A 22,182-nucleotide genomic window follows, 5' to 3' on the forward strand; every position below is an offset into this window, starting at 1 on the left:
TGCTTGCTCGTTAACTTTTGTTGTTTTTGATGATTTTCTTGCATTAATTGCAGGGGAATGAGCTCAAATGGTAGCGCACTCGCTGAGCATGCGAAAGGTAGTGGGCTCAATCAAGGCCCACATTCTCCATTTGGACTTTGCCTGCTCGGCAACATTAATTGTTGTTTTTGATGATTTTTTCTGTGAGTTGCACGGGAATTAACTCAAATGGTAGAGCCCTCGCTTAGCATGCGAAAGGTATTGATACCCACGTTCTCCAATGAGATTATGCCTACTCGGTAACTTTTATTGTTTTTGGTTTGTAAGTAGAAGGGGTTAGCTCCAATGGTAGAGCGCTTGCTTCGCATGCGCGAGTTAGTGGCATCGATGCCCTGCTCGTAACGTTTGTTTTTGGTGATTTTCTTGTATGCTTTGCAAGGGAAGTAGTTCAAATGGTAGAATGCTCGCTGAGCGTTCGTGGGATCGATGCCCACATTCTCCATTTGGATTTTGCCTGCTCGTTCACTTTTGTTGTTGTTGTTTTTGGTGATGATCTTCTTTGAGTTGCAGGGGAATTAGTTCAAATGGTATAGCGCTCCCTTAGCATGCGAGAGGTAGTGGGTTCGATGCCCACAATCTCCAATTGAATTATGCCTGCGAGTTAACTTTTGGTGATTTTGGTTTGTGAGGAGAAGGGGAGTTAGCTCAAATGGTAGAGCGCTTGCTTCGCATTCGAGAGGTCGTGGCATTGATGTCCACATTCTCCAGTTGGATTATGCCTCCTCGGAACGTTTGTTGTTGTTGTTTTTGATGATTTTCTTGTGTGAATTTCAGGGGAATTAGCTCAAATGGGAGAGGGCTTGCTTAGCATGGGAGATGTAGTGGGATCGATGACCACATTCTCCATTTGGATTTTGCCTGCTTGTTAACTTTTATAGTTTTTTGGTGATTTTGGTAAAGAGTTGAAGGGGTTAGCTCCAATTCTAGAGCGCTTGCTTCGCATGCGAGAGATAGTGGGATCGACGCCCACATTCTCCAATTGGGTTTTGCCTGCTCGTTAACTTTTATTGATTTTTGGTGATTTTGGTTTGTGAGCTGAAGGGGAAGTAGCGCAAATGGTAGGGCGCTTGCTTCGCACGCGAGGTGTGGTGGGATCGATACCCATGTTCTCCATTTGGATTATGCTTGCTCGTAACGTTTGTTGTTGTTGTTTTTGGTGATTTTCTTTTGTGAGTTAAAGGGGAATTAGCTCAAATGGTGGAGCGCTTGCTTCGCATTCGAGAGGTAGTGGGATCGATGCCCACATTCTCCATTTGGATTTTACCTGCTCGTAATGTTTGTTGTTGTTGTTTTTGGTGATTTTCTTTTGTGAGTTAAAGGGGAATTAGCTCAAATGGTAGAGCGCTTGCTTCGCATGCGAGAGGTAGTGGGATCAATGCCCACATTCTCCATTTGGATTTTACCTGCTCCTAATGTTTGTTGTTGTTGTTTTTGGTGATTTTCTTTTGTGAGTTAAAGGGGAATTAGCTCAAATGGTAGAGCGCTTGCTTTGCATGCGAGAGGTAGTGGGATCGATGCCCAAATTCTCCATTTAGATTTTACCTGCTCGTAATGTTTGTTGTTGTTGTTTTTGGTGATTTTCTTTTGTGAGTTTAAGGGGAATTAGCTCAAATGGTAGAGCGCTTGCTTCGCATGAGAGAGGTAGTGGGATCGATGCCCACATTCTCCATTTGGATTTTACCTGCTCGTAATGTTTGTTGTTCTTGTTTTTGGTGATTTTCTTTTGTGAGTTAAAGGGGAATTAGCTCAAATGGTACAGCGCTTGCTTCGCATGGGAGAGGTAGTGGGATCGATGCCCACATTCTCCATTTGGATTTTACCTGCTCGTAATGTTTGTTGTTGTTGTTTTTGGTGATTTTCTTTTGTGAGATAAAGGGGAATTTGCTCAAATGGTAGAGCACTTGCTTCACATGCGAGAGGTAGTGGGATTGATGGCCACATTCTCCATTTAGATTTTACCTGCTCGTAATGTTTGTTGTTGTTGTTTTTGGTGATTTTCTTTTGTGAGCTAAAGGGGAATTAGCTCAAATGGTAGAGTGCTTGCTTCGCATGCGAGAGGTAGTGGGATCGATGCCCACATTCTCGTTTTGGATTTTACCTGCTCGTAATGTTTGTTGTTGTTGTTTTTGGTGATTTTCTTTTGTGAGTTGAAGGGGAGTTAACTCAAATGGTAGAGCGCTCGCTTTGCATGCGAGAGGTAGTGGGATCAATGCCCACATTCTCCAATTGCATTTTGCCTGCTCGTTTACTTGTTGTTGCTGTTGCTTTTGGTGATTTTCTTTTGTGAGTTTAAGGGGAATTAGCTCAAATGGAAGAGCGCTTGCTTTGCATGTGAGAGGTAGTTGGATCGATACCCACATTCTCCATTTGTATTTTGCCTGCTCGTTAAGTTTTGTTGTTCTTTTTGGTGATTTTCTTTTGTGAGTTAAAGGGGAATTAGCTCAAATGGTAGAACGCTTGCTTCGCATGCGAGAGGTAGTTGGATCGATACCCACATACTCCATTTGGATTTTGCCTGCTCGTCAACTTTTGTTGTTGTTGTTTTTGGTGATTTTCTTGTGTAAGTTAAAGGGGAATTAGCTCAAATGGTAGAACGCTTGCTTCGCATGCGAGAGGTAGTGGGATTGATGCCCACATTCTCCTTTTGGATTTTACCTGCTCGTAATGTTTGTTGTTGTTGTTTTTGGTGATTTTCTTCTGTGAGTTAAAGGGGAATTAGCTCAAATGGTAGAGCGCTTGCCGCGCATGCGAGACGTAGTGGGATCGATGCCCACATTCTCCATTTAGATTTTACCTAATCGTAATGTTTGTTGGTGTTGTTTTTGGTGATTTTTTTGGTGAGGTAAAGGGGAATTAGCTCAAATGGTAGAGCGCTCGCTTAGCATGCGAGAGGTAGTGGGATCGATACCCACATTCTCCATTTGGATTTTGCCTGCTCGTCAACTTTTGTTGTTGTTGTTTTTGGTGATTTTCTTGTGTAAGTTTAAGGGGAATTAGCTCAAATGGTAGAAAGCTTGTTTCGTATGTGAGAGGTAGTGGGATCGATGCCCACATTCTCCATTTGGATTTTGCCTGCTCGTTAACTTTTGTTGTTTTTGGTGATTTTCTTGTATGCTTTGCAGGGGAAGTAGTTCAAATGGTAGAACGCTCGCTTAGCGTTCGTGGGATCGATGCCCACATTCCCCAATTGGATTTTGCCTGCTCGTTAACTTGTTGTTGTTTTTGGAAGATTTTCTTCTGTGAGTTGAAGGGGAATTAGCTCAAATGGTATAGCGCTTGCTTTGCATGCGAGAGGTAGTGGGATTGATGCCCACATTCTCCAATTGGATTTTGATTGCCCGTTAACTTGTTGTTGTTGTTGTTTTTTTTGGTGATTTTCTTCTATGAGTTGAAGGGGAATTAACTCAAATGGTAGAGCGCTCGCTTTGCATGCGAGACGTAGTGGGATCAATGCCCACATTCTCCAATTGCGTTTTGCCTGCTCGTTTACTTGTTGTTGCTGTTGTTTTTAGTGATTTTCTGACGTGAGTAGCAGGGGAATTAGCTCAAATGGTATAGCGGTCGCTTAGCATGCGAGAGGTAGTGGGATTGATGCCCACATTCTCCATTTGGATTTTTTGTGCTCGTCAACTTTTGTTGTTGTTGTTTTTGGTGATGTTCTTGTGTGACTTAAAGGGGAATTAGCTCAAATGGTAGAGCGCTTGCTTTGCATGCGAGAGTTAGTGGGATTGATGCCCACATTTTCCATTTGGATTTTACCTGCTCGTAATGTTTGTTGTTGTTTTTGGTGATTTTCTTGTATGCTTTGCAGGGGAAGTAGTTCAAATGGTAGAACGCTCGCTTAGCGTTCGTGGGATCGATGCCCACATTCTCCAACTGCATTTTGCCTGCTTGTTAACTTTTATTGTTTTTTGTGATTATCTTCTGAGTTGCAGGGGAATTAGCTCAAATGGTAGATCGCTTGCTTTGCATGTGAGAGGTAGTCGGATCGATACCCACATTCTCCATTTGGATTTTGCCTGCTCGTTAAGTTTTGTTGTTCTTTTTGGTGATTGTCTTTTGTGAGTTAAAGGGGTATTAGCTCAAATGGTAGAGCGCTTGCTTTGCATGCGAGTGGTAGTGGGATCGATGCCCACATTCTCCATTTGGGTTTTGCCTGCTCCTCAACTTTTGTTGTTATTGTTTTTGGTGATTTTCTTGTGTAAGTTAAAGGGGAATTAGCTCAAATGGTAGAACGCTTGCTTCGCATGCGAGAGGTAGTGGGATCGATGCCCACATTCTCCATTTGGATTTTGCCTGCTCGTTAACTTTTGTTGTTTTTAGTGATTTTCTTGTATGACTTGCAGGGGAAGTGGTTCAAATGGTAGAGCGCTCGCTTTAGCATGTGAGAGTTAGTGGGGTCGATGCCCACATTCTCCGTTTGGATTTTGCCTGCTCGTTAACTTTTGTTGTTCTTTTTGGTGATTTTGATCTGTAAGTTAAAGGGGAATTAGCTCAAATGGTAGAGCGCGAGCTTAGCATGCGAGAGATAGTGGGATCGATGCCCACATTCTCCATTTGGATTTTACCTGCTCCTAATGTTTGTTGTTGTTGTTTTTGGTGATTTTCTTTTGTGCGTTAAAGGGAAATTAGCTCAAATGGTAGAGCGCTTGCTTTCCATGCAAGAGGTAGTGGGATCGATGCCCACATTCTCCATTTAGATTTTACCTGCTCGTAATGTTTGTTGTTGTTGTTTTTGGTCATTTTCTATTGTGAGTTAAAGGGGAATTAGCTCAAATGGTAGAGCGCTTGCTTCGCATGCGAGAGGTAGTGGGATTGATGGCCACATTCTCCATTTGGATTTTGCCTGGTCGTTAACTTTGTTGTTTTTGGTGATTTTCTTGTATGCTTTGCAAGGGAAGTAGTTCAAATGGTAGAATGCTCGCTTAGCGTTCGTGGGATCGATGCCCACATTCTCCATTTGGAGTTTGCCTGCTCGTTAACTTTTGTTGTTGTTGTTTTTGGTGATTATCTTCTTTGAGTTGCAGGGGAATTAGCTCAAGTGGTAGAGCGCTCGCTTTGCATGCGAGAGGTAGTGGGATTGATGCCCACATTCTCCAATTGGATTGTGCTTGCTCGTTAACTTTTGTTGTTTTTGATGATTTTCTTGCATTAATTGCAGGGGAATGAGCTCAAATGGTAGCACACTCGCTGAGCATGCGAAAGGTAATGGGCTCAATCAAGGCCCACATTCTCCATTTGGACTTTGCCTGCTCGGCAACATTAATTGTTGTTTTTGATGATTTTCTTCTGTGAGTTGCACGGGAATTAACTCAAATGGTAGAGCCCTCGCTTAGCATGCGAAAGGTATTGATACCCACGTTCTCCAATGAGATTATGCCTACTTGGTAACTTTTATTTTTTTTGGTTTGTAAGTAGAAGGGGTTAGCTCCAATGGTAGAGCGCTTGCTTCGCATGCGCGAGTTAGTGGCATCGATGCCCTGCTCGTAACGTTTGTTTTTGGTGATTTTCTTGTATGCTTTGCAAGGGAAGTAGTTCAAATGGTAGAATGCTCGCTGAGCGTTCGTGGGATCGATGCCCACATTCTCCATTTGGATTTTGCCTGCTCGTTAACTTTTGTTGTTGTTGTTTTTGGTGATGATCTTCTTTGAGTTGCAGGGGAATTAGTTCAAATGGTATAGCGCTCCCTTAGCATGCGAGAGGTAGTGGGTTCGATGCCCACAATCTCCAATTGAATTATGCCTGCGAGTTAACTTTTGGTGATTTTGGTTTGTGAGGAGAAGGGGAGTTAGCTCAAATGGTAGAGCGCTTGCTTCGCATTCGAGAGGTCGTGGCATTGATGTCCACATTCTCCAGTTGGATTATGCCTCCTCGGAACGTTTGTTGTTGTTGTTTTTGATGATTTTCTTGTGTGAATTTCAGGGGAATTAGCTCAAATGGGAGAGGGCTTGCTTAGCATGGGAGATGTAGTGGGATCGATGACCACATTCTCTTTGGATTTTGCCTGCTTGTTAACTTTTATAGTTTTTTGGTGATTTTGGTAAATAGTTGAAGGGGTTAGCTCCAATGCTAGAGCGCTTGCTTCGCATGCGAGAGATAGTGGGATCGACGCCCACATTCTCCAATTGGGTTTTGCCTGCTCGTTAACTTTTATTGATTTTTGGTGATTTTGGTTTGTGAGCTGAAGGGGAAGTAGCGCAAATGGTAGGGCGCTTGCTTCGCACGCGAGGTGTGGTGGGATCGATACCCATGTTCTCCATTTGGATTATGCTTGCTCGTAACGTTTGTTGTTGTTTTTGGTGATTTTCTTGTATGATTTGCAGGGGAAATGGTTCAAATGGTAGAGCGCTCGCTTGAGCATGTGAGAGTTAATGGGGTCGATGCCCACATTCTCCATTTGGATTTTGCCTGATCGTAATGTTTGTTGTTGTTTTTGGTGATTTTCTTGTATACTTTGCAGGGGAAGTAGTTCAAATGGTAGAATGCTCGCTTAGCGTTCGTGGGATCGATGCCCACATTCTCCTTTTGGATTTTGCCTGCTCGTTAACTTTTGTTGCTGTTTTTGGTGATTTTCTTTTGTGAGTTAAAGGGGAATTAGCTCAAATGGTAGAGTGCTTGCTTAGCATGCGAGAGGTAGTGGATTGATGCCCACATTCTCCATTTGGATTTTGCCTGCTCGTTAACTTTTATTGTTGTTGTTTTTGGTGAGTTTCTTGTATGAATTGCAGGGGAAGTGGTTCAAATGGTAGAATGCTCGCTTAGCGTTCGTGGGATCGATGCCCACATTCTCCATTTGGATTTTGCCTGCTCATTAACATTTGTTGTTGTTGTTTACGGTGATTTTCTGCTGTGAGTTGCAGGGGAATTATCTCAAATGGTAGAGCGCTTGCTTGGTATGCGAGAGGTAGTCGGATCGATGCCCACATTCTCCATTTGGTTTTTGCCTGCTCGTAACGTTTTTTGTTGTTGTTTTTGGTGATTTTCTTTCATGAGTTAAAGGGGAATTAGCTCAAATGGTAGAGCGCTTGCTTCGCATGCGAGAGGTAGTGGCATCGATGCCCACATTCTCCATTTGGATTATGCCTGATCATAACGTTTGTTGTTGTTTTTGGTGATTTTCTTGTATGCTTTGCAGGGGAAGTAGTTCAAATGGTAGAATGCTCGATTAGCGTTCGTGGGATCGATACCCACATTCTCCATTTGGATTTTGCCTGCTCGTTAACTTTTGTTGTTGTTGTTTTTGGTGATTATCTTCTTTGAGTTGCAGGGGAATTAGCTCAAATGGTAGAGCACTCGCTTTGCATGCAAGAGGTAGTTGGATTGATGCCCACATTCTCCATTTAGATTTTACCTGCTCGTAATGTTTGTTGTTGTTGTTTTTGGTGATTTTCTTTTGTGAGTTTAAGGGGAATTAGCTCAAATGGTAGAGCGCTTGCTTCGCATGCGAGAGGTAGTGGGATCGATGCCCACATTCTCCATTTGGATTTTACCTGCTCGTAATGTTTGTCGTTGTTGTTTTTGGTGATTTTCTTTTGTGAGTAAAAGGGGAATTAGCTCAAATGGTACAGCGCTTGCTTCGCATGGGAGAGGTAGTGGGATCGATGCCCACATTCTCCATTTGGATTTTACCTGCTCGTAATGTTTGTTGTTGTTGTTTTTGGTGATTTTCTTTTGTGAGATAAAGGGGAATTTGCTCAAATGGTAGAGCACTTGCTTCACATGCGAGAGGTAGTGGGATTGATGGCCACATTCTCCATTTAGATTTTACCTGCTCGTAATGTTTGTTGTTGTTGTTTTTGGTGATTTTCTTTTGTGAGCTAAAGGGGAATTAGCTCAAATGGTAGAGTGCTTGCTTCGCATGCGAGAGGTAGTGGGATCGATGCCCACATTCTCCTTTTGGATTTTACCTGCTCGTAATGTTTGTTGTTGTTGTTTTTGGTGATTTTCTTTTGTGAGTTGAAGGGGAGTTAACTCAAATGGTAGAGCGCTCGCTTTGCATGCGAGAGGTAGTGGGATCAATGCCCACATTCTCCAATTGCATTTTGCCTGCTCGTTTACTTGTTGTTGCTGTTGCTTTTGGTGATTTTCTTTTGTGAGTTTAAGGGGAATTAGCTCAAATGGAAGAGCGCTTGCTTTGCATGCGAGAGGTAGTTGGATCGATACCCACATTCTCCATTTGTATTTTGCCTGCTCGTTAAGTTTTGTTGGTGTGGTTTTTGGTGATTTTTTTGGTGAGGTAAAGGGGAATTAGCTCAAATGGAAGAGCGCTTGCTTCGCATGCGAACGGTAGTGGGATCAATGCCCACATTCTCCATTTGGATTTTGCCTGCTCGTCAACTTTTGTTGTTGTTGTTTTTGGTGATTTTCTTGTGTAAGTTAAAGGGGAATTAGCTCAAATGGTAGAACGCTTGTTTCGTATGTGAGAGGTAGTGGGATCGATGCCCACATTCTCCATTTGGATTTTGCCTGCTCGTTAACTTTTGTTGTTTTTGGTGATTTTCTTGTATGCTTTGCAGGGGAAGTAGTTCAAATGGTAGAACGCTCGCTTAGCGTTCGTGGGATCGATGCCCACATTCCCCAATTGGATTTTGCCTGCTCGTTAACTTGTTGTTGTTTTTGGAAGATTTTCTTCTGTGAGTTGAAGGGGAATTAGCTCAAATGGTATAGCGCTTGCTTTGCATTCGAGAGGTAGTGGGGTCGATGCCCACATTCTCCAATTGGCTTTTGCTTGGCCGTTAACTTGTTGTTGTTGTTGTTTTTTTTGGTGATTTTCTTCTATGAGTTGAAGGGGAATTAACTCAAATGGTAGAGCGCTCGCTTTGCATGCGAGACGTAGTGGGATCAATGCCCACATTCTCCAATTGCGTTTTGCCTGCTCGTTTACTTGTTGTTGCTGTTGTTTTTAGTGATTTTCTGATGTGAGTAGCAGGGGAATTAGCTCAAATGGTATAGCGGTCGCTTAGCATGCGAGAGGTAGTGGGATTGATGCCCACATTCTCCATTTGGATTTTTTGTGCTCGTCAACTTTTGTTGTTGTTGTTTTTGGTGATTTTCTTGTGTGACTTAAAGGGGAATTAGCTCAAATGGTAGAGCGCTTGCTTTGCATGCGAGAGTTAGTGGGATCGATGCCCACATTTTCCATTTGGATTTTACCTGCTCGTAATGTTTGTTGTTGTTTTTGGTGATTTTCTTGTATGCTTTGCAGTAGAGGTGGGAATCTTGGGGCACCTCACGATTCGATTGCGATTACGATTCAGAGGCTACGATTCGATTATAAAACGATTATTGATTTCCCCCCCCAGGCAGCAGAAAAAAAACAATGTATTTTGGTGCTTTTAATGTTTCGTACATTAGTTACAAAAATAGTACAAAAGTCCTCTCAGGCCTAAATAAACTACTATTTCAGTATCAAGTTAACAGTTCAAAACAGTAAATAAAATACTCAAGTCCTCATTCTGTAACAACAGCTTTTAAGTATATTCAGTCTTCAACAGAATAAAACATAGCATTGAGCAAAAATATATTATTTTTATCCACTCAAAAGTGCACTGAGGTATAAATGAAAGACAATGTGAACTACTACTTCAATACAAATGCCTAAAAAAAAAGAAGTGCTTTCCTGCTTTTTAAGTTGTGTAAAGATGAACATGTAAACATTAAAGTTTCTCAGAGGTACAAAAAAAAAAAAAAAAAATTCAAGTGCTTTTCTGCTTTTTAACTTGTGCAAACATGAACGTGTAAACATTAATGGGATCGTTCGGCTTTTTTAACATGAATCTCAATTTGATCCTCACCTCCCGTGTGTGCGATCAGCACTGACTTCGGCATTGGACGAGAGGAAAATAGTCCACCAAGCTGGCTGGGGTCTCGGAAATAAAGCGTTTTTCTTCTAAAAACTTTTTGTTTTCAAAAGCGTGATACATTTCCACCACAATACTCTTTTCTGAATAAAGTCAGACGCCATTACCGCCAGCCACTACTTTTCTGTTCGTTCGTTCGTATCACTGCGCGGCGCCCTGTAGAACGCTAACCGACGCACTGCAGCCAGCTAGCTGATACTTCCGCCTCAAGTTGTTTGCCTTTCGGAGCAGGTCTGATCCCACGAAGAGGTGGGTTGGTCAGCTCAGCCATGCTTGTTGTTGTTTTGAATCTCGAGGCGTGAGTTGTGGATGTGTAATCTCGGTCCGTCCCAAAAAGCGTCCCGAAGACCGCGCGCTACTGCGTTTCAGTTCCGCGTACTTTTCGCTCGGGTCACTTTAGTTTCGCTTCCCTTGGCATATTTTTATAATCGGAATTTGGACGTTTGTGAATCGTTCTCGATTGTTCCACGGCCGAATCGTGAATAATCTAAGAATCAGAAATTTTGCACACCTCTACTTTGCAGGGGAAGTAGTTCAAATGGTAGAACGCTCGCTTAGCGTTCGTGGGATCGATGCCCACATTCTCCAACTGCATTTTGCCTGCTTGTTAACTTTTATTGTTTTTTGTGATTATCTTCTGAGTTGCAGGGGAATTAGCTCAAATGGTAGATCGCTTGCTTTGCATGTGAGAGGTAGTCGGATCGATACCCACATTCTCCATTTGGATTTTGCCTGCTCGTTAAGTTTTGTTGTTCTTTTTGGTGATTGTCTTTTGTGAGTTAAAGGGGAATTAGCTCAAATGGTAGAGCGCTTGCTTTGCATGCGAGTGGTAGTGGGATCGATGCCCACATTCTCCATTTGGGTTTTGCCTGCTCCTCAACTTTTGTTGTTATTGTTTTTGGTGATTTTCTTGTGTAAGTTAAAGGGGAATTAGCTCAAATGGTAGAACGCTTGCTTCGCATGCGAGAGGTAGTGGGATCGATGCCCACATTCTCCATTTGGATTTTGCCTGCTCGTTAACTTTTGTTGTTTTTAGTGATTTTCTTGTATGACTTGCAGGGGAAGTGGTTCAAATGGTAGAGCGCTCGCTTTAGCATGTGAGAGTTAGTGGGGTCGATGCCCACATTCTCCGTTTGGATTTTGCCTGCTCGTTAACTTTTGTTGTTCTTTTTGGTGATTTTGATCTGTAAGTTAAAGGGGAATTAGCTCAAATGGTAGAGCGCGAGCTTAGCATGCGAGAGATAGTGGGATCGATGCCCACATTCTCCATTTGGATTTTACCTGCTCCTAATGTTTGTTGTTGTTGTTTTTGGTGATTTTCTTTTGTGCGTTAAAGGGGAATTAGCTCAAATGGTAGAGCGCTTGCTTTGCATGCAAGAGGTAGTGGGATCGATGCCCACATTCTCCATTTAGATTTTACCTGCTCGTAATGTTTGTTGTTGTTGTTTTTGGTCATTTTCTATTGTGAGTTAAAGGGGAATTAGCTCAAATGGTAGAGCGCTTGCTTCGCATGCGAGAGGTAGTGGGATTGATGGCCACATTCTCCATTTGGATTTTGCCTGGTCGTTAACTTTGTTGTTTTTGGTGATTTTCTTGTATGCTTTGCAAGGGAAGTAGTTCAAATGGTAGAATGCTCGCTTAGCGTTCGTGGGATCGATGCCCACATTCTCCATTTGGAGTTTGCCTGCTCGTTAACTTTTGTTGTTGTTGTTTTTGGTGATTATCTTCTTTGAGTTGCAGGGGAATTAGCTCAAGTGGTAGAGCGCTCGCTTTGCATGCGAGAGATAGTGGGATCGATGCCCACATTCTCCATTTGGATTTTACCTGCTCCTAATGTTTGTTGTTGTTGTTTTTGGTGATTTTCTTTTGTGAGTTAAAGGGGAATTAGCTCAAATGGTAGAGCGCTTGCTTTGCATGCGAGAGGTAGTGGGATCGATGCCCACATTCTCCATTTAGATTTTACCTGCTCGTAATGTTTGTTGTTGTTGTTTTTGGTCATTTTCTATTGTGAGTTAAAGGGGAATTAGCTCAAATGGTAGAGCGCTTGCTTCGCATGCGAGAGGTAGTGGGATTGATGGCCACATTCTCCATTTGGATTTTGCCTGGTCGTTAACTTTGTTGTTTTTGGTGATTTTCTTGTATGCTTTGCAAGGGAAGTAGTTCAAATGGTAGAATGCTCGCTTCGCGTTCGTGGGATCGATGCCCACATTCTCCATTTGGAGTTTGCCTGCTCGTTAACTTTTGTTGTTGTTGTTTTTGGTGATTATCTTCTTTGAGTTGCAGGGGAATTAGCTCAAATGGTAGAGCGCTCGCTTTGCATGCGAGAGGTAGTGGGATTGATGCCCACATTCTCCAATTGGATTGTGCTTGCTCGTTAACTTTTGTTGTTTTTGATGATTTTCTTGCATTAATTGCAGGGGAATGAGCTCAAATGGTAGCGCACTCGCTGAGCATGCGAAAGGTAATGGGCTCAATCAAGGCCCACATTCTCCATTTGGACTTTGCCTGCTCGGCAACATTAATTGTTTTTGATTATTTTCTTCTGTGAGTTGCACGGGAATTAACTCAAATGGTAGAGCCCTCGCTTAGCATGCGAAAGGTATTGATACCCACGTTCTCCAATGAGATTATGCCTACTTGGTAACTTTTATTGTTTTTGGTTTGTAAGTAGAAGGGGTTAGCTCCAATGGTAGAGCGCTTGCTTCGCATGCGCGAGTTAGTGGCATCGATGCCCTGCTCGTAACGTTTGTTTTTGGTGATTTTCTTGTATGCTTTGCAAGGGAAGTAGTTCAAATGGTAGAATGCTCGCTGAGCGTTCGTGGGATCGATGCCCACATTCTCCATTTGGATTTTGCCTGCTCGTTCACTTTTGTTGTTGTTGTTTTTGGTGATGATCTTCTTTGAGTTGCAGGGGAATTAGTTCAAATGGTATAGCGCTCCCTTAGCATGCGAGAGGTAGTGGGTTCGATGCCCACAATCTCCAATTGAATTATGCCTGCGAGTTAACTTTTGGTGATTTTGGTTTGTGAGGAGAAGGGGTGTTAGCTCAAATGGTAGAGCGCTTGCTTCGCATTCGAGAGGTCGTGGCATTGATGTCCACATTCTCCAGTTGGATTATGCCTCCTCGGAACGTTTGTTGTTGTTGTTTTTGATGATTTTCTTGTGTGAATTTCAGGGGAATTAGCTCAAATGGGAGAGGGCTTGCTTAGCATGGGAGATGTAGTGGGATCGATGACCAATTCTCCATTTGGATTTTGCCTGCTTGTTAACTTTTATAGTTTTTTGGTGATTTTGGTAAAGAGTTGAAGGGGTTAGCTCCAATGCTAGAGCGCTTGCTTCGCATGCGAGAGATAGTGGGATCGACGCCCACATTCTCCAATTGGGTTTTGCCTGCTCGTTAACTTTTATTGATTTTTGGTGATTTTGGTTTGTGAGCTGAAGGGGAAGTAGCGCAAATGGTAGGGCGCTTGCTTCGCACGCGAGGTGTGGTGGGATCGATACCCATGTTCTCCATTTGGATTATGCTTGCTCGTAACGTTTGTTGTTGTTTTTGGTGATTTTCTTGTATGATTTGCAGGGGAAATGGTTCAAATGGTAGAGCGCTCGCTTGAGCATGTGAGAGTTAATGGGGTCGATGCCCACATTCTCCATTTGGATTTTGCCTGATCGTAATGTTTGTTGTTTTTGGTGATTTTCTTGTATATTTTGCAGGGGAAGTAGTTCAAATGGTAGAATGCTCGCTTAGCGTTCGTGGGATCGATGCCCGCATTCTCCTTTTGGATTTTGCCTGCTCGTTAACTTTTGTTGCTGTTTTTGGTGATTTTCTTTTGTGAGTTAAAGGGGAATTAGCTCAAATGGTAGAGTGCTTGCTTAGCATGCGAGAGGTAGTGGATTGATGCCCACATTCTCCATTTGGATTTTGCCTGCTCGTTAACTTTTATTGTTGTTGTTTTTGGTGATTTTCTTGTATGAATTGCAGGGGAAGTGGTTCAAATGGTAGAATGCTCGCTTAGCGTTCGTGGGATCGATGCCCACATTCTCCATTTGGATTTTGCCTGCTCGTTAACATTTGTTGTTGTTGTTTATGGTGATTTTCTGCTGTGAGTTGCAGGGGAATTATCTCAAATGGTAGAGTGCTTGCTTGGTATGCGAGAGGTAGTCGGATCGATGCCCACATTCTCCATTTGGTTTTTGCCTGCTCGTAACGTTTTTTTGTTGTTGTTTTTGGTGATTTTCTTTAATGAGTTAAAGGGGAATTAGCTCAAATGGTAGAGCGCTTGCTTCGCATGCGAGAGGTAGTGGCATCGATGCCCACATTCTCCATTTGGATTATGCCTGATCATAACGTTTGTTGTTGTTTTTGGTGATTTTCTTGTATGCTTTGCAGGGGAAGTAGTTCAAATGGTATAATGCTCGATTAGCGTTCGTGGGATCGATACCCACATTCTCCATTTGGATTTTGCCTGCTCGTTAACATTTGTTGTTGTTGTTTTTGGTGATTATCTTCTTTGAGTTGCAGGGGAATTAGCTCAAATGGTAGAGCGCTCGCTTTGCATGCAAGAGGTAGTGGGATTGATGCCCACATTCTCCAATTGGATTGTACTTGCTCGTTAACTTTTGTTGTTTTTGATGATTTTCTTGCATTATTTTAAGGGGAATTAGCTCAAATGGTAGAGCACTTGCTTCGCATGTGAGAGGTAGTGGGATCGATGCCCACATTCTCCAATTGGATTTTGCTTGCTCGTTAACTTTTGTTGTTTTTGATGATTTTCTTGCAGTAATTGAGGGGAATTAGCTCAAATGAAAGAGCGCTCGCTGAACATGTGAGAGGTAGTGAGATTGATGCCCACATTCTCCATTTGTATTTTGCCTGCTTGTTAAATTTTGTTGTTGTTGTTTTTGGTGATTTTCTTGTATGCTTTGCAGGGGAAGTAGTTCAAATTGTAGAATGCTCGCATAGCGTTTGTGGGATCGATGCCCACATTCTCCATTTGGATTTTGCCTGCTCGTTAACTTTTGTTGTTGTTGTTTTTGGTGATTATCTTATTTGTGCTGCAGGGGAATTAACTCAAATGGTAGAGCGCTCGCTTTGCATGCGAGAGGTAGTGGGATTGATGCCCACATTCTCCATTTGGATTTTACCTGCTCGTAATGTTTGTTGTTGTTGTTTTTGGTGATTTTCTTTTGTGAGATAAAGGGAAATTAGCTCAAACGGTAGAGTGGTTGCTTCGTATGCGAGAAGTAGTGGGATCGATACCCACGTTCTCCATTCGAATTTTGCCTGATCGTAACGTTTGTTGTTGTTTTTGGTGATTTTCTTGTATGCTTTGCAGGGGAAGTCGCTCAAATGGTAGAATGCTCGCTGAGCGTTTTTGGGATCGATGCCCACATTCTCCATTTGGATTTTGCCTGCTCGTTAACTTTTGTTGTTGTTGTTTTTGGTGATTATCTTCTTTGAGCTGCAGGGGAATTAGCTCAAATGGTAGAGCGCTCGCTTTGCATGCGAGAGGTAGTGGGATCAATGCCCACATTCTCCAATTGGAGTTTGCCTGCCCGTGAACTTGTTGTTGTTGTTGTTTTTGGTGATTTTCTTGTGTGAGTTAAAGGGGAATTAGCTCAAATGGTTGAGCGCTTGCTGAGCATGCGAGAGGTAGTGGGTTCGATGCCCACATTCTCCATTTGGATTTTGCCTGGTCGTTAACTTTTATTGTTGTTGTTTTTGGTGATTTTCTTGTGTGATTTAGAGGGGAAGTAGCTCAAATGGTAGAGCGCTCGCTTTGCATGAGAGAGGTAGTGGAATCAATGCCCACATTCTCCAATTGGATTATGCCTGGTCGTTAACTTGTTGTTGTTGTTTTTGGTGATTTTCTTCTGTGAGCTGCAGGGGAAGTAGCTTAAATGGTAGAGCGCTTGCATCGCATGCGAGAGGTAGTGGGATCAATGCCAACATTCTCCAATTGGACTTTGCCTGCCCGTTAACTTGTTGTTGTTGTTGTTTTTGGTGATTTTCTTTTGTGAGTTAAAGGGGAATTAGCTCAAATGGTGGAGCGCTTGCTTCGCATTCGAGAGGTAGTGGGATCGATGCCCACATTCTCCATTTGGATTTTACCTGCTCGTAATGTTTGTTGTTGTTGTTTTTGGTGATTTTCTTTTGTGAGTTAAAGGGGAATTAGCTCAAATGGTAGAGCGCTTTCTTCGCATGCGAGAGGTAGTGGGATCAATGCCCACATTCTCCATTTGGATTTTACCTTCTCGTAATGTTTGTTGTTGTTGTTTTTGGTGATTATCTTCTTTGAGTTGCAGTTGAATTAGCTCAAATGGTAGAGCGTTCGCTTTGCATGAAAGAGGTAGTGGGATTGATGCCCACATTCTCCTATTGGATCGTGCTTGCTCGTTAACTTTTGTTGTTTTTGATGATTTTCTTGCATTAATTGGAGGGGAATTAGCTCAAATGGTAGAGCGCTCGCTTTGCATGCGAGAGGTAGTGGGATGAATGCCCACATTCTCCAATTGGAGTTTGCCTGCCCGTTAACTTGTTGTTGTTGTTGTTTTTGGTGATTTTCTTGTGTGAGTTAAAGGGGAATTAGCTCAAATGGTAGAGCGCTCGCTTTGCATGCGAGAGGTAGTGGGATCAATCCCCACATTCTCCAATTGGAGTTTGCCTGCCCGTTAACTTGTTGTTTTTGGTGATTATCTTCTTTGAGTTGCAGGGGTATTAGCTCAAATGGTAGAGCGCTTGCTTCGCATGCGAGCGGTAGTGGGATCGATCCCCACATTCTCCCATTGGATTTTGCTTGCTCGTTAACTTTTGTTGTTTTTGATGATTTTGTTGAAATAATTGGAGGGGAATTAGCTCAAATGGTAGAGCGCTTGCTTAGCATGCGAGAGGTCGTGGAATCGATGCCCACATTCTCCAATTGGATTTTACCTGCTCGTAATGTTTGTTGTTGTTCTTTTTGGTGATTTTCTTTTGTGAGTTTAAGGGTAATTAGCTCAAATGGTAGAGTGCTTGCTTTGCATGCGAGAGGTGTTGGGATCAATACCCACATTCTCCATTTGGATTTTACCTGCTCGTAATGTTTGTTGTTGTTGTTTTTGGTGACTTTCTTTTGTGAGTAAAAGGGGAATTAGCTCAAATGGTAGAGCGCTTGCTTTGCATGCGAGAGGTAGTGACATCGATGCCCACATTCTCCATTTGGATTATGCCTGATCGTAACGTTTGTTGTTGTTTTTGGTGATTTTCTTGTATGCTTTGCAGGGGAACTAGTTCAAATGGTAGAATGCTCGCTTAGCGTTCGTGGGATCGATGGCCACATTCTCCACTTGGATTTTGCCTGCTCGTTAACTTTTGTTGTTGCTGTTTTTGGTGATTATCTTCTTTGAGTTGCAGGGGAATTAGCTCAAATGGTAGAGCGCTCGCTTTGCATGCAAGAGGTAGTGGGATTGATGCCCACATTCTCCAATTGGATTGTACTTGCTCGTTAACTTTTGTTGTTTTTGATGATTTTCTTGCATTATTTTAAGGGGAATTAGCTCAAATGGTAGAGCACTTGCTTCGCAGGTGAGAGGTAGTGGGATCGATGCCCACATTCTCCAATTGGATTTTGCTTGCTCGTTAACTTTTGTTGTTTTTGATGATTTTCTTGCAGTAATTGAGGTGAATTAGCTCAAATGAAAGAGCGCTCGCTGAGCATGTGAGAGGTAGTGAGATTGATGCCCACATTCTCCATTTGGATTTTGCCTGCTTGTTAAATTTTGTTGTTGTTGTTTTTGGTGATTTTCTTGTATGCTTTGCAGGGGAAGTAGTTCAAATTGTAGAATGCTCGCTTAGCGTTTGTGGGATCGATGCCCACATTCTCCATTTGGATTTTGCCTGCTCGTTAACTTTTGTTGTTGTTGTTTTTGGTGATTATCTTCTTTGAGCTGCAGGGGAATTAACTCAAATGGTAGAGCGCTCGCTTTGCATGCGAGAGGTAGTGGGATTGATGCCCACATACTCCATTTGGATTTTACCTGCTCGTAATGTTTGTTGTTGTTGTTTTTTGTGATTTTCTTTTGTGAGTTAAAGGGCAATTAGCTCAAACGGTAGAGCGGTTGCTTCGCATGCGAGAAGTAGTGGGATCGATACCCACGTTCTCCATTCGAAATTTGCCTGATCGTAACGTTTGTTGTTGTTTTTGGTGATTTTCTTGTATGCTTTGCAGGGGAATTCGCTCAAATGGTAGAATGCTCGCTGAGCGTTTTTGGGATCGATGCCCACATTCTCCATTTGGATTTTGCCTGCTCGTTAACTTTTGTTGTTGTTGTTTTTGGTGATTATCTTCTTTGAGCTGCAGCGGAATTAGCTCAAATGGTAGAGCGCTCGCTTTGCATGCGAGAGGTAGTGGGATCAATGCCCACATTCTCCAATTGGAGTTTGCCTTCCCGTTAACTTGTTGTTGTTGTTGTTTTTGGTGATTTTCTTGTGTGAGTTAAAGGGGAATTAGCTCAAATGGTAGAGCGCTTGCTGAGCATGCGAGCGGTAGTGGGTTCGATGCCCACATTCTCCATTTGGATTTTGCCTGGTCGTTAACTTTTATTGTTGTTGTTTTTGGTGATTTTCTTGTGTGATTTAGAGGGGAATTAGCTCAAATGGTAGAGCGCTTGCTTTGCATGCGAGATGTAGTGGGATCAATGCCCACATTCTCCAATTGGATTATGCCTGCTCGTTAACTTGTTGTTGTTGTTTTTGGTGATTTTCTTCTGTGAGCTATAGGGGAATTAGCTTAAATGGTAGAGCGCTTGCATCGCATGCGAGAGGTAGTGGGATCAATGCCCACATTCTCCAATTGGACTTTGCCTGCCCGTTAACTTGTTGTTGTTGTTGTTTTTGGTGATTTTCTTTTGTGAGTTAAAGGGGAATTAGCTCAAATGGTGGAGCGCTTGCTTCGCATTCGAGAGGTAGTGAGATCGATGCCCACATTCTCCATTTGGATTTTACCTGCTCGTAATGTTTGTTGTTGTTGTTTTTGGTGATTTTCTTTTGTGAGTTAAAGGGGAATTATCTCAAATGGTAGAGCGCTTGCTTCGCATGCGAGAGGTAGTGGGATCAATGCCCACATTCTCCATTTGGATTTTACCTTCTCGTAATGTTTGTTGTTGTTGTTCTTGGTGATTTTCTTTTGTCAGTTAAAGGGGAATTAGGTCAAATGGTAGAGCGCTTTCTTTGCATCCTAGAGGTAGTGGCATCGATGGCCACATTCTCCATTTGGATTATGCCTGATCGTAACGTTTGTTGTTGTTTTTGGTGATTTTCTTGTATGCTTTGCAGGGGAACGAGTTCAAATGGTAGAATGCTCGCTTAGCGTTCGTGGGATCGATGCCCACATTCTCCACTTGGATTTTGCCTGCTCGTTAACATTTGTTGTTGTTGTTTTTGGTGATTATCTTCTTTGAGTTGCAGTTGAATTAGCTCAAATGGTAGACCGTTCGCTTTGCATGCAAGAGGTAGTGGGATTGATGCCCACATTCTCCAATTGGATTGTGCTTGCTCGTTAACTTTTGTTGTTTTTGATGATTTTCTTGCATTAATTGGAGGGGAATTAGCTCAAATGGTAGAGCGCTCGCTTTGCATGCGAGAGGTAGTGGAATCAATGCCCACATTCTCCAATTGGAGTTTGCCTGCCCGTTAACTTGTTGTTGTTGTTGTTTTTGGTGATTTTCTTGCATTAATTGGAGGGGAATTAGCCCAAATGGTAGAGCGCTCGCTTTGCATGCGAGAGGTAGTGGAATCAATGCCCACATTCTCCAATTGGAGTTTGCCTGCCCGTTAACTTGTTGTTGTTGCTGTTTTTGGTGATTATCTTTTGAGTTGCAGGGGCGTTAGCTCAAATGGTAGAGCGCTCGCTTTGCATGCAAGAGGTAGTGGGATTGATGCCCACATTCTCCAATTGGATTGTACTTGCTCGTTAACTTTTGTTGTTTTTGATTATTTTCTTGCATTATTTTAAGGGGAATTAGCTCAAATGGTAGAGCACTTGCTTCGCATGTGCGAGGTAGTGGGATCGATGCCCACATTCTCCAATTGGATTTTGCTTGCTCGTTAACTTTTGTTGTTTTTGATGATTTTCTTGCAGTAATTGAGGGGAATTAACTCAAATGGTAGAGCGCTCGCTTTGCATGCGAGAGGTAGTGGGATTGATGCCCACATTCTCCATTTGGATTTTACCTGCTCGTAATGTTTGTTGTTGTTGTTTTTGGTGATTTTCTTTTGTGAGTTAAAGGGCAATTAGCTCAAATGGTAGAGTGGTTGCTTCGCATGCGAGAAGTAGTGGGATCGATACCCACGTTCTCCGTTCGAATTTTGCCTGATCGTAACGTTTGTTGTTTTTGGTGATTTTCTTGTATGCTTTGCAGGGGAAGTCGCTCAAATGGTAGAATGCTCGCTGAGCGTTTTTGGGATCGATGCCCACATTCTCCATTTGGATTATGACTGATCGTAACGTTTGTTGTTGTTTTTGGTGATTTTCTTGTGTGATTTAGAGGGGAATTAGCTCAAATGGTAGAGTGCTCGCTTTGCATGTGAGAGGTAGTGGGATCAATGCCCACATTCTCCAATTGGATTATGCCTGCTCGTTAACTTGTTGTTGTTGTTTTTGGTGATTTTCTTCTGTGAGCTGCAGGGGAATTAGCTTAAATGGTAGAGCGCTTGCATCGCATGCGAGAGGTAGTGGGATCAATGCCCACATTCTCCAATTGGAGTTTGCCTCCCCGTTAACGTTGTTGTTGTTGTTTTTGGTGATTTTCTTGTGTGAGTTAAAGGGGAATTAGCTCAAATGGTAGAGCGGTTGCTGAGCATGCGAGAGGTAGTGGGATCGATGCCCACATTCTCCATTTGGATTTTACCTGCTCGTAATGTTTGTTGTTGTTGTTTTTGGTGGTTTTCTTTTGTGAGTTAAAGGGGAATTAGCTCAAATGGTAGAGCGCTTGCTTTGCATGCGAGAGGTAGTGGCATCGATGCCCACATTCTCCATTTGGATTATGCCTGATCGTAACGTTTGTTGTTGTTTTTGGTGATTTTCTTGTATGCTTTGCAGGGGAACTAGTTCAAATGGTAGAATGCTCGCTTAGCGTTCGTGGGATCGATGCCCACATTCTCCACTTGGATTTTGCCTGCTCGTTAACATTTGTTGTTGTTGTTTTTGGTGATTATCTTCTTTGAGTTGCAGTTGAATTAGCTCAAATGGTAGAGCGCTTGCTGAGCATGTGAGAGGTAGTGGGTTCGATACCCACATTCTCCATTTGGATTTTGCCTGGTCGTTAACTTTTATTGTTGTTGTTTTTGGTGATTTTCTTGTGTGATTTAGAGGGGAATTAGCTCAAATGGTAGAGTGCTCGCTTTGCATGCGAGAGGTAGTGGGATCAATGCCCACATTCTCCAATTGTATTATGCCTGCTCGTTAACTTGTTGTTGTTGTTTTTGGTGATTTTGTACTGTGAGATGAAGGGGATTTAGCTCAAATGGTAGAGCGCTCGCTTAGCATGCGAGAGGTAGTGGGATCGATACCCACATTCTCCATTTGGATTTTGCCTGCTCGTCAACTTTTGTTGTTGTTGTTTTTGGTGATTATCTTCTTTGAGTTGCAGGGGAATTAGCTCAAATGGTAGAGCGTTCGCTTTGCATGCAAGAGGTAGTGGGATTGATGCCCACATTCTCCAATTGGATTGTGCTTGCCCGTTAACTTTTGTTGTTTTTGATGATTTTCTTGCATTAATTGGCGGGAAATTAGCTCAAATGGTAGAGCGCTCGCTTTGCATGCGAGAGGTAGTGGGATCAATGCCCACATTCTCCAATTGGAGTTTGCCTGCCCGTTAACTTGTTGTTGTTGTTGTTTTTGGTGATTTTCTTGTGTGAGTTAAAGGGGAATTAGCTCAAATGGTAGAGCGCTCGATTTGCATGCGAGAGGTAGTGGGATCAATGCCCACATTCTCCAATTGGAGTTTGCCTCCCCGTTAACGTTGTTGTTGTTGTTTTTGGTGATTTTCTTGTGTGAGTTAAAGGGGAATTAGCTCAAATGGTAGAGCGGTTGCTGAGCATGCGAGAGGTAGTGGGTTCGATGCCCACTTTCTCCATTTGGATTTTGCCTGGTCGTTAACTTTTATTGTTGTTGTTTTTGGTGATTTTCTTGTGTGATTTAGAGGGGTATTAGCTCAAATGGTAGAGCGCTCGCTTTGCATGCGAGAGGTAGTGGGATCAATGCCCACATTCTCCAATTGGATTATGCCTGCTCGTTAACTTGTTGTT

At 42.7% G+C, this 22,182-nt stretch overlaps 7 non-coding genes across 7 annotated transcripts; all 7 read left to right on the forward strand.

Moving 5' to 3' along the window:
- The first annotated feature begins 2,886 nt into the window (after window positions 1-2,886).
- Window positions 2,887-2,959, forward strand: trnaa-agc (transfer RNA alanine (anticodon AGC)). The gene has a single exon. It is a non-coding gene; the product is annotated as a tRNA-Ala (tRNA).
- Window positions 2,960-4,661: 1,702 nt separating this feature from the next.
- Window positions 4,662-4,734, forward strand: trnag-ucc (transfer RNA glycine (anticodon UCC)). Its single transcript has one exon. It is a non-coding gene; the product is annotated as a tRNA-Gly (tRNA).
- A 6,500-nt stretch (window positions 4,735-11,234) lies between these two features.
- On the forward strand, window positions 11,235-11,307 carry trnaa-ugc (transfer RNA alanine (anticodon UGC)). Its single transcript has one exon. It is a non-coding gene; the product is annotated as a tRNA-Ala (tRNA).
- A 331-nt stretch (window positions 11,308-11,638) lies between these two features.
- trnaa-ugc (transfer RNA alanine (anticodon UGC)) lies at window positions 11,639-11,711 on the forward strand. The gene has a single exon. It is a non-coding gene; the product is annotated as a tRNA-Ala (tRNA).
- Window positions 11,712-15,363: 3,652 nt separating this feature from the next.
- Window positions 15,364-15,436, forward strand: trnaa-ugc (transfer RNA alanine (anticodon UGC)). Its single transcript has one exon. It is a non-coding gene; the product is annotated as a tRNA-Ala (tRNA).
- A 1,040-nt stretch (window positions 15,437-16,476) lies between these two features.
- Window positions 16,477-16,549, forward strand: trnaa-ugc (transfer RNA alanine (anticodon UGC)). The gene has a single exon. It is a non-coding gene; the product is annotated as a tRNA-Ala (tRNA).
- Window positions 16,550-21,383: 4,834 nt separating this feature from the next.
- Window positions 21,384-21,456, forward strand: trnaa-agc (transfer RNA alanine (anticodon AGC)). Its single transcript has one exon. It is a non-coding gene; the product is annotated as a tRNA-Ala (tRNA).
- Window positions 21,457-22,182: the final 726 nt, after the last annotated feature.

Source organism: Festucalex cinctus, chromosome 7 (genome assembly GCF_051991245.1).
Source record: "Festucalex cinctus isolate MCC-2025b chromosome 7, RoL_Fcin_1.0, whole genome shotgun sequence".
Taxonomy (NCBI): Eukaryota; Metazoa; Chordata; class Actinopteri; order Syngnathiformes; family Syngnathidae; genus Festucalex; species Festucalex cinctus.